Below are 12088 nucleotides of genomic sequence, written 5' to 3' on the forward strand. Positions count from 1 at the left end.
AAGGGGGTAAGATTGCCTTGAGCAGTTCTATGAGTAAGCATACACCTGAAAACACAAACAAAGAAACACTAAGTAAGAAACTAAAACAAAAATCAAATTAAACAAACTAGTAGAAGCAATTAGAATAAAAGTAATCCCCGGCAACGGCACTAAAAATTGATAGCTAAATTTATAAGCTATTGATTTTCCTTATTCTCCTGCAAATATGTCAATTGTAATATAGGGAAATAAGGGTCTCCCGCAGAGGATTAAGTTAAACTAAAAGCTTCAACAAAAGTCACAAAACGTGACTGCAGTTCCTACTGAACAGCAGTCGAGAAACAAACTAAAATCCTAACCAAAACAACCCAGAAAAATATGAAAATTTACAGAGACGTACTAGACACACAAGGCATCCAGTAACAAAATTTGGGAATTTTTAGAGTTCGTTTACTATGAGAATAAAATACGTGAAAACAGAGGACAGAAGAAGAAACGAAACTGAGACAGATTTGAGATTGGTTGATATCAATATAATGAAACTAGCTAGGAAGGAAGTATCCACCCCCAACAATCACACACAATACACTCTATCCAATTTACTTCCAATTAACTTAGTTGAAGACGCTCAGATTGGCTCGGTACGCTTGAACACAACCTATTATTCTTTCTTACTTTGCACGCTAGGCAGGAAGTGCTCTACACCTAGACTATTCCCAAGCAATGCAACCTAAAGGTACACTTATTAGATTAAACATGCAGAGATCATTAAGTTTGAAAAGAGTTTGAGCAATCACTAGGCATCGTAAATAACTTAGAGCCTTGCTAAACCTAGGGTTTTGTTTACTTGCTAATTAAAACTACCAATTACTTCTCTAGATAATTTGAGGAATCCAACTATTGATCCAGGCATCAAACAATCAAAGTATTAGAACCCTAGCATGCATACTAAGTAGGCCTCCAAAGCATACAAACATAGAATTCATCAATGAGAAATCGGTAAAAAAAACCTCAACTTTATTAATTGGAAAACAAATTGAATATCAAAGCATGTTATGGATCATGTCTAGGGGCTTCAACTGCCCCCTAACTATTGGAAATTTAGTTACACATAATTGGAATCAAAAAACACAAAGTAATGAAAAAGGGAGGAAGAAGAAGAGAGCGAGAGCTGCTGCAGATTGATCCCTTTTATATGCTTAGAGGTTAGGAAATCCAAAACCTAAAAGAATTAGGGCTCACGTGCTTAGGTGGAGTTTTCCTATTGGCTCTTGAACTTGATGACTTATTCTAACCATTCACATCGTGCCATTTGTCCATCATGAGTCGGAATATGAAGCACAAACTCGTCCTCGGGCTTCTTGGTGTGATTTGGGCCTCGAAACATAAATTTCCGTCCAACCTCAGATTCACGCGCAGCCTGATCTCTTTGTACTAAATCGGCCATAACTTCCTTTAGAAAAATGATATTGATGAGCCCTAAAAATATTTGGAAACTAGACATCCGAGGCTTTCCATCAATATAAAGATCATTCTCTGGATCGTTCTGAGCTGGTCTCAGTGCTCTGTCGAAGTTAACTGATCTGCACAGGCAGATTTCCCGATTTTGCTTTTCAATCCCTCTTTTACTTCTTTTCTTCTTCTTTACTCCAAGACACCTATAAAAAAAATAAACAAAGTAAATAACTAGAAAATACACTAAACTAACAAAGAAAGTATGGAGATTAACGCTATTAATTAAAATATGCTCTTATCAAGCAAGTCACTCCAAGAGGTTGGTTTATCAGCCACAAAGCATCGTAGATAATGCTCCAAGGATCTGTTTACAATTTTGGTCTCACCATCCGATTGAGGGTGGTAGGCAGATGTGTGGCATAATTGTGCACCTTGAAGTTTGAAGAAAGCCTTCCAGAAATTGCTCAGGAAAATGGGATCACAATTAGACACAATCAATTTGGGCATACCGTGCAGACGGAAGATTTCCTTGAGGAAGACCTTGGCAATAGTTTTGGCCGTGTATGGGTGAGTGACACCGATGAAGTGGCTGTACTTGGTTAGTCTATTGACTACAACCATGATCGCATTCTTGCCGGAAGAATTAGGGAGGCCATCCACGAAGTCCATGGAGAAGTCAAGCCAAACGTTCTCCAGAATCGGTAAAGGATTGAGAAGTCCCGGAGGGTTAATGGTCTCATAGGACTGGCGCTGGCATTGGTCACATGCAGCCACAAACTGCTTCATATCCTTCCTCATACCTGGCCAAGAGAAATTACGTGCCAAACGAAGGTAAGATTTGAGATAACCGGAATGGCCCGCTAGAAGAGATGAATGAAACTCTGTTAATAGTTTAGGGCGCCATTCTGATGATTCTGGTACAAACACTTTGCCTTTATGCAATAGTCTGTTGGATACCAAACTGAATTTTTTTCTTGCAGGGGTGCCCTGCTGAAGGTCAGAGATGATTTTTTGGGCCTCTGGGTCACGTGTGCAAGCAAGGTCAATGTGGTCGAGACAGTCAAAAACCGGAGTGCTGATGTTCTGGATGGAGTACAGTTCGTGTTATCTAGATAGCAGGTCAGGAATCGTGTTGAATCTGCCAGGTTTGTACTCAATTGTGAAATCGTAGCCCAAAAGCTTGGCCAGCCATTTTTCTTGTGAAGGTGTGGTGATGCGTTGATCCATCATGTGTTTGATGGTCTGATGGTCAGTGATAATTTTGAAGTGCTTGCCCAAGAAGTAGGGACGCCATTTTTCAACTACAAAGAGTATAGCCAACATTTCCTTGTCGTAAACCGAGAGAAGTTGATTCTTGGGGGACAAGGTCTTGCTCAAGAAGGCTATGGGGTGGTTGTTTTGGGAGAGGACGGTGCCAAATCCTACTCCACTTGCATCAGCGGCAATGGTGAAGGGCTGCGAGAAATCCGGTAGAGCAAGGACCGACGCTGAAGTCATAGCGTGCTTGAGGTGTAAGAAGGCTTCTTCGGAGGCCGGAGACCAAATAAAACCATCGGTTTTCAACAAATCATTGAGTGGCTTGGTGATGAGACTGTAATTGCGGATGAACCTTCTATAATAGCCTGCTAGTCCCAGAAATGCACGCAGGGCCTTAATAGTAGTAGGTTTGGTCCATTCAAGCAAGCATTGAACCTTGGTTTGGTCCATGGAAACTCCCTGCCCAGAAATGACATGGCCCAAGTAACTGACAATGGGTTGTCCAAATGTGCACTTGGAAAGTTTAACTTTCAAGTGATTATCCTGCAAAATGGTAAACACTTCCCCAAGATGTGTAATATGGGAATCTAAATCGGGACTATAAACCAATATGTCATCAAAGAAAACCAAAACAAATTTCCGTAATAAAGGCTTGAAGATATGGTTCATTAAAGCTTGAAAAGTAGAAGGGGCGTTAGACAAACCAAAAGGCATGACGAATTCATAATGCCCCTCATGTGTTCGAAATGCCGTTTTGGGAATGTCGCCGGTGGCCATCCGAATTTGGTGGTAACCGGATCGTAAATCCAACTTCGAGAAGTAGTGAGCCCCATGGAGTTCATCCAAAAATTCATCAACTACCAGGATAGGAAACCGGTCCTTAACCGTGGCGGCATTAAGTTGTCTATAGTCTACACAGAAAAGCCATGTGCCCTCTTTTTTTTTAACTAGTAGCACCGGGGAGGAGAATGGGCTAGTGCTTGGCCGTATGAGCCCTTGGTCGAGCATTTCACGGACTTGGGACTCAAGTTCATCCTTTTGGGATTGCGCGTAACGGTAAGGGCGCACGTTGATTGGATTGGTACCTTCCAATAGTGTGATCTTGTGGTCGATGGGCCACGGGGAGGAAGGCCTGAGAACGATGTAAAAAGATCACCAAAGTGTTCTAAAAGAGATGTGATGGCATTGTTGGGCACGTGTGACATAGAAGAAGGGTTGAGAATGGTTGGAGTGGGCTCAATGTGCTCGATGGGTACTAGGCCCATAATCTCAGCCGTAGAAGCAGGAGGGAGACCCGAAGGGGATCAAAGAATGCCTTGTAATACATGACACTTCCCATTGGAGGTGAAAACCATTAGCTTTTCTGCAAAGTGCCAACCCACAAACCCCAATGAGTTTAACCAAGGGGCACCCAGTAATAAATCACAACCCGCTACAAGTAAGAGCATAAAGGAATCCTGAAAAGTATAGTCCTGGATTTGGATGGTAACATCAGTTACTTGGCCAGACAGAGTGACGGGATGGCCAGAGGCCGAAGTGAAACGGATGGCGTCGAAGGCGGAGTGAGGAAGTTGGAGTTTATGTGCCACCGAAGGGTTGAGGAAATTCATCGCAGAGCCACAGTCAATGAATATAGTAATCGAGGTGCCATTTAGGGTGCCCGCAAAACGCATCATCTCACTAAGTTTGGATGAAGTGATGCTATTCAACGGGAAACCCAACTCCTTGTCCGATTCAGGCACGGCAGCTGGAGGCAAGGGAATCTGGTATTCAGAGGTATCGTCGCCGTGGCATGGGCTATCCAGTATGGCCAATATGGGCTTTTTGCAGACATGGGTGGGACTATAGGGTTCCTCACAATGAAAGCAAAGATTCTTAGCCCTGCGTTCTCTCTGCTCCGCGGTGGACCACTGTCGAAATTGGCCTCTGTTTTGGGGGGCGTTGGGCAGAAGTCGTGCTCGTGGACCCAGGAATTGGAAAATTATTGATGGTATTTTGGCTTGGAGTGTGGGATGTGGCAGGGGTGGGACCAGGTAGGGAGCGGTGGGGTGGGGACCAGAAGGTAGGCCTGGATGGTTTGGCAGCTCGTGAGTCATGCAGCTTAGCCTCAAACCGCCGTGCAAGGCGTTGTGCCGTCGCCAAAGACTGAGGCTCCAAGGCCTGGACATCATGCCGGATCTCATGGCAGAGACCCCCAACAAAGATTGGGAGGAGGTCTTCATCCTCCCATTCAAGAGCTCGACATGAAAGGTTTGTGAAGTCGTTGACAAACTCGTCGACGAAGGCGGTGTGCTGGAGATGGGCGAGGGCGGATTTGAGTTCCATCTTGGTGCCAGGCCCATAGTGTTCCAGAAAGGCTCGCACAAAGCATTCCCAAGATGGGTTGGGATTACGGAGCTCGAATGCGCTCATCCAGAGGGAAGCAGCATGACCAAAATGGGTGGCCACAGTGGCGACTCTCTCCGACGGAGGAATAAGTTGAGAACGGAGGTAGCGCTCCGCCATAGAGAGCCAACCAACCACGTCGTCTCTGGTAAAACGTGGCAAGTCAACCTTTGGGGGGCGGAACTCGTGTTGGTTGAGTGGTGGTTGATGCTTGGGGGGAGGAGGATGAGGTTGTGGGTGTTGGGAAAACGAGTGAGGCGGTATGGGTATGGCGGTGCAGCATAGGGAAATAAGGGTGGGGGGAAAGGGTAAGGATAACTCAATTCTGGGTAAAAAATTGCGGTTGATGGGTCGAAGTGATGGTGGAAAACAACGGGCCACTGGCCTGAAAAGATGACGATAAGGGCGGAGCAGTTGTAGCAGATGGTGGTGTAGAGGAAACAGCTGTGGTAGTGGATGATTGCGGTGGGTTTGTAAGGTTCGTCGGCGGAGGGGTGGAGAGGCCTAGATCTAACCAAGGAGTGGTGTTGGGTGAAAAGGACCCAAAAGGAATTTAGGTATTAGCAGAAGTGGTAGAGGAAGAGGTGGTGACTACGGAGGTGGGAGAAGGTGTGGTGGTTCGGTGCAAAATGGATTGCAGCACCGTACTCTGCAAGGCAACGACATGGTGGGTGAGTTTATCGATGGAATGGTGGAGATCCTCATGCTGGGCTTGAAGCTGCTCCATGGTGAGCAGGGGAGGGGTGGGCGGGGATGGTTGAGCGGTGGAGCTATGGGGAGGAGTGGGCGGAGTGGGTAGGATGGATGCGTTGGTCATGGGGACGGAGGGGGTTTGGACCTGGTTTCCTCGCAGGGTCATGGCTCTGATACCAAATTGATAGATGCAATGAAATGCAGAGAGAATAAAACAAAGGAAATTCACCAAAAGTTCATGATTTTCATTCATACTGCAAAATGGAGAAGACTACAGCATATAAAGTGCTATGGACCATTGTCCTTACAACTGTGATGTACGACACATGTCCCCGTACTAGATGATAGCTGTCTACTACTACTTGGCTGAAAGATGCGGATTCGAATAAGTGGGCTAGTATGGTGACAGAGAGAGGTGAGCGCTATCATAGTTTTGGTTTTTAGGGTTTTTTTCTTTTTAGGCTAGGGTTAGAACTCGTGCTGATAACGTATTGTAGGAGAATTGTAGTTGTATGTTTTCATTGATAATAGGAGCCCTTTAAATAGGGAGTTACAAGGTATACAAAAGGTAATCTAAATACAATTGAATACCTAGAACATTTTCCTATTACAACTCTAAACCTTAGTTTGAGAAAGGCACACATTATGTCGATATCCTTCAACAGCTACGACTGTTGAATGAAATAATATGATTAACTCAATATTTGATTTTTGCCTCCACCAACCCACCATGCTTCTGTCACAGGAGCTAAAATGCAGCGCACAATATAACAGCGTAGAAAGAAAAAGGGGGACTAGAGGCAGTTTTAGGCACCAATACAAAATTACAAACCTTGCATAAGCTTAGCAACACAAATCAAAAGGGGTTGACATAGTTTTTCTTGATTTTGTAAGTTAAGGGCACCCAAATGGAAGCTGTTGTCAAAGGTCTTGATTTCCAACACAAAGCTAACCTGCCCTTCTCATGCTGCACCCAATATCCCCTATTGAAAAGACTCACCAATTATTTTGCTTGAGAAACATTACAAGAACTACTTGAAGCCCTTCAACGAAGCAAAACAATCTTCCCACAACATTCTATCCTCCTTCTCACATGGGAACTGTCTGACACTTTCTAAAATCTTGATCCCCAAAACCTCTTTCTCTATCTGTCTTAACCCCATTTTATACTCACCACTAAAACTAGTTACAAGAAAGTCGCAAAGCGAATTGTAGTGATGGAGAGCCTCCGAGAAGAACTCTGCAAAGACCATTGATGGCTTTTTGGAAAAGTTGAACAACTCTTCTTGTACTAAGACAATGAGTTTAGGTGATAATTTGCTCATGCCACCCAAGAAGGCCTTCATTAATGAGATACTTCTGCTAGGCATGTGAAGCTGGTGAATCATGCAATTGGCTACTATTGCATCAGCAACAACTTCGATTTTAGCAAAATCTTCTTCTGTGGCCATCATCATCTGATCAAAAATAAATAACAAATTGATAGACTCTGAGAACTCTTTAAGCCTTCTTCCTAGGGGTGTGCAAAACATGGTACAAACCGGTCAAACCGGCCAAAACCGACCGTTAAATATGGTTTGGTTAAGATTTTTTAACTTTAAAAATTGAAAACCGGTTCACTATTGATTCAAACCATTTATGAAACGGGTTGGTTTGGTTTCTCTTATGCTTAAACCGCAAAATCGGAACCGACCAGCATGTTAGAAATATAATAGTAAATATATATATATATATATATTTAATAAATATATATTCATTTGTCCAGTCTATTTGTATAAGTTTTAGATCTCTATGTACAACTTTATACTACCATATTAAATCCAAGGCCCAAAGGCCTAGAACTCTAATATGTAATCGCTACAATCATTTTGATTCTCTCACATCACATCTCTCAATCTCTCATTCTCTAACCCTCAATACTAGCAAATTAAGCTATTACTAATGGTTAAGCCATCAAATAAGTGAATCACTTTGAATCTATTCTAAATTTTAGTTTTTGATCGAATATTGATTTTGAATTTTAATTATTGAATTTTAAATTTAGTTATTGTTTATTTAACATAATTTTTATTATTGAGATTGAATTTTACTATGATTTTTTTTTTATAAATAATATTATTAGGGTTAAACCGCCTAACCGACCGAACCAAACCATCTTTAATTGAATTGGATCGGATTGGACTATGCTTATTTTTTCTGATGGTCGGTTGTTCAAAATGCATAAACCGCTCACTTTGGCATAGAGATGGTTTGGGGTCAAAACCGATCCAATCCAATTCGTGTGCAGCCCTACTTCTTCCAGTTTGTTGAGCAAGAGCGGTGCTTTGCTGGTCAACTGTGATGGCGGTTACCTTGAGAGAAGCACAGCGGCGACCTTTCCTCCTTGCAAGATCAACCATCAATGAAGGCCACTGGCTACCCTCCATGATGTCAAAGTCAATGACATGAATGTCCTCATCCTCTTGTGTGGCCTCGAGAATCGCTTGGTTGGCTGTGAAATGCGCAAACTTAACAAAAGGAGAGAGCTCTAGGAGCATCTGAAATGAAGACATTGTTTCTGTGTTTCTAGAAACAGCTGGCTCATGGGGAACTTCAATAGAGTTAATGGTCTTGTAATGAAGGCCTTTAGTGAAGAACGTGGCCAATTTGTTGAACGAGTTGTCTCCATTTTCGCTACCGGATAGAAGAGTGTTGAGCTTTGCGATTATATTTGAAGCAAAAACCCAGTTCTGTGATTCAACCGCTTCAGCTCCTGCGAATAGAAGTTCAGTTAAGCTGCTCTCTTCCAGCAAATCTATCTGAATCTCCTTCAAAAGGGAATTGCCTTCTGTCGAAACACGGACATTTTCTGGTGCTTCTTCACTTATGTAAGAAGCGAATTCACTATCAACAACACCATCAAGACCGATTACATCACTTCCACTGCTGATAGACGAGTCTATGTCCATGAGCTGTGATTCTATTTGGAGCATTCTGTTGAGGCACTCGTGGTCCGAGTTTTGATCAACATTGGTGGTACGAGTAAATAAATCTGATGTTTGGAAGGAAGAATCAGATTCAAAGCTACAGTCATAGAGATCGAAGCTCGGGTTGAATGGGTGATCAATGAGCTCAACTTCCATTGCATATATCGGTAGATTGGAACGGCTTATGCAGATCATCACAGAGTTTTAGTCCTTTATATAGTTTCGCTTATTGCCAAGCTTTGGGAGCACGTACAGATGGGTAGGACAAAATGGACCCATGTTGTTTTAACTTCTAACTTTTTCCAAGGGTTTTCTGATGTAACAAAGTCGATTAAAAAAATTACAAATTATCAACCTTGATGACTCTATATCGATCAGAAGATATTTAATATATGGGGCAATTTATTTACTGCTGCTCTTTAAGTCTAATACATTGTAGTAAGTCTGGTTTCTTTGATGAGTAAAGAGCAGTTCGTATATCAGAAAGAAAAAAAAATGTGTATGACCCCCCATGTGCGCCCGTACTGTTGTTTAGGGTTTAATGTGACTTGGACATTTTCAAGAAGGCCAGCTATCCTAATATTATCCTCACTCAAACACACCTTAGAAATCGGATTAGATCTATAGATAGGAAAAGCTGTTCAAGAGCTAAACCCTAGGCGATAAACTATATACGTAAGAAAATGAAGTTAAATAAACAAGTCAAGTTGTTTATAAGCGCAACTCTAAACTCGATCCAAATGTAAGCAGCAAATCAGAGGAAGCCTCATGCACGGATATCATAATAAGAAGAAAAGAATCTCCTAAGTGCATGACATAGGGGTGACAAATCTGGATCTAGAAGAAGTCCAATCAAAATTTCATTGCTTTGGTTTATATTTTGACGAGATGGAAGCAAACAAAGAAGATGATGAGGACAGAACCCAGAAGCATATTAATTATAAAGCTTATAAATTGTCTAAGCACATGATACTGTAGGTTGTGGCTTTCATCCCTGTTCATGTCAAAAATTCAAATAGAAAATAAAGATGTTGAGATCAGAACATTATTAGCACCTATTTAGTAGATCGGAACATTTGGTTTGGCGTATATGGTGTTGTTTGCAAGAAAGATCGAGACGAAGATATTCTTCCATGCAGAGTTTGCTGTAAAAAACCCTATAATTAAGCAACTGTAATGGTGACCACAGCAGCACCTGGTGATGATTAATTAACAAGTAATTTACTTAGAGGTCCGTTACATATTTGTAAGTTTTGCATTATTTAAGAATCTGAACATACATGGACCCCAAACTTAAATTTTTAAAGGGTGGTCTTTTCCTTATTGAGATAATCGACAAAATTACAAATGTCAAACAAGAAAACAATTGCATGTTGGGTTGCAACTTGCCACAAGTAATATGTTCAACCACATCTTTTGATTTCGGAAGAGGATCTGTGCTTTTAGTGTTGGTTCCACGTATGTTGGGTTTAGAGATTTGTATCTATAGTTTTATCTCTATGAATTGTATTGTAATCAAATGGCGAAGCAAGCTACAAAATTCAAAGGGGTGGTAGTCTGCTGGTAGAAGTGGTTAAGTTGTTTTTTTAAAGAAATGGAAGTCTGATCCATTGATATTAAAATCATACAACCTCATTTGATCAAGCTTGAGAGGTTTGAAGACCCCTCATATTACATATCAATGCTCGAATAAAATGACTAAACTCCAAAACTGAAATTCTAAAAGAACTAAAAGGGAAAAATTCACCAACGGTGTCTGGACACTTAGGAGACTTTTAGAATGACACCTGAACTTACAAAGTTATCAATGTGATACCTGAATTCATTTGTTCATATCAACGTCATACCTACAACCAATTTCCGTCACGGAACCGTTAAATTTTGCACGTGCCCCGCACGTGAGTCACTTAATGAAGACAAAAAGACCGAATTACCCTCAAAAGTTTTTTTTTTCTTTTTCTTTTTCTTTCTTCCTTTCTTTCTTTATTTCTTTCTTTCTTCTTCTTCTCTTTTTGGTTTCTTCTTCGAAGTTCTTCCCCTGCTCATCTAAGTTCATCCCTGCCGTCGCCGCCGACAACTTAGCCACCACCCCACTCCTTCTCTCCTCCGACCCCCTTGTATACATCATTGATCAGAAACTCAGACCTCGCCAGCCTTCCACTCTCAAATCACAGCTCCAATCCCACCCCGCCATCCTCTTCGTCGTTCCCAACATGCAACACCACCTCCACACCATCCGCACCTACAACCACCTCCACTTTTTTAATTAATTTTTTTCACTCCTCCACCTCTCGTCTTCTTCCTCTCCCCTCGATCAACCACTCTCTAAAAAGACTGACTTCGCTCGCCAATTCCTCCCACAACAACACCTCCTTACTCCTTGATTTCAGACTATGTCCTTCATTTTGGAGGACGAAATTGAAATTGAAATTGGGATTGGGATTGGGATTTAGATTTGGATTTGGATTGGGTTCTCTATAAACTTCGACAGTACTCAAAGGGGGAGTCGAGATCGAGGAAGGATGAGGACGGAGAGATCGTCTATATCATTACTTGCTGGTGTTTTTGTTGTGCTTAATGGGTTTTGAGTTTGAATTCGAGTTTTGGTGGAGGTGTGGGTTTGGGTGGTGACGAAAAGGAATGGAATGGAATTTTGGTTCTTCTTCTTCATTGCCCATTTCACAACAGGTCTGCATTGATGTTGTTGAGGCGATTTCAAAGGAGGAATGAAATTTTGTGTTAATTCGATCTGATACATCTGTGATTGTTTTGGTTGTGATGCAATCCAAGTCTTCGTGCTTTCTCTATTGGACTTGGAGGTGTTGAAGAGGCCATCGATCTTGCAGCGGAAGCTGATAAGGCAGCGGGTCTCCTCCTGGATGATGGCTGGATCCAATGCTTGGCCCGCTTCTTCGGTCCTCGCCGCAGCTGCTGGCGTTGCCACCAATTGAGGCAGGCTGCCACCAATCAAGAACATGAACAATTGGGATTTCTTTTGTTTTTTTGCTGGGTTTGAGAAGATGAACATGAAGAAATGTTAGGTTCATACTTATCGGATTGGGATTTTGATCATGAAAAAATTTTGCTGGGTTTGAGAAGATGAATAAGAAAAAATTTAATCATCTTTTATTTTAAATATAATAAATTATTCTTTTTTTATTTTGAATTTATTCATTTAGGATTTTGATGGAGTTGAAAAGTCTTTTTTACCCTCATTTTCGTCCTCACATGCATCGCACGTGACTCAAGCTGACGGAGCCATGACGGAACTTGATCATAGGTATGACGTTGATACGAAAAAATGAGTCCAGGTATCACATTGATAACTTTGTAAGTTCAGGTCTCATTCTGAA

The 12088-nt window shown here is 41.8% G+C and overlaps 1 pseudogene; it reads right to left on the minus strand.

Moving 5' to 3' along the window:
- Positions 1-6625: 6625 nt before the first annotated feature.
- LOC112184107 lies at positions 6626-8891 on the minus strand (annotated as a pseudogene).
- Between the last annotated feature and the right edge of the window lie 3197 nt (positions 8892-12088).

The sequence above is a fragment of the Rosa chinensis genome, chromosome 2, assembly GCF_002994745.2.
Source record: "Rosa chinensis cultivar Old Blush chromosome 2, RchiOBHm-V2, whole genome shotgun sequence".
Taxonomy (NCBI): domain Eukaryota; kingdom Viridiplantae; phylum Streptophyta; class Magnoliopsida; order Rosales; family Rosaceae; genus Rosa; species Rosa chinensis.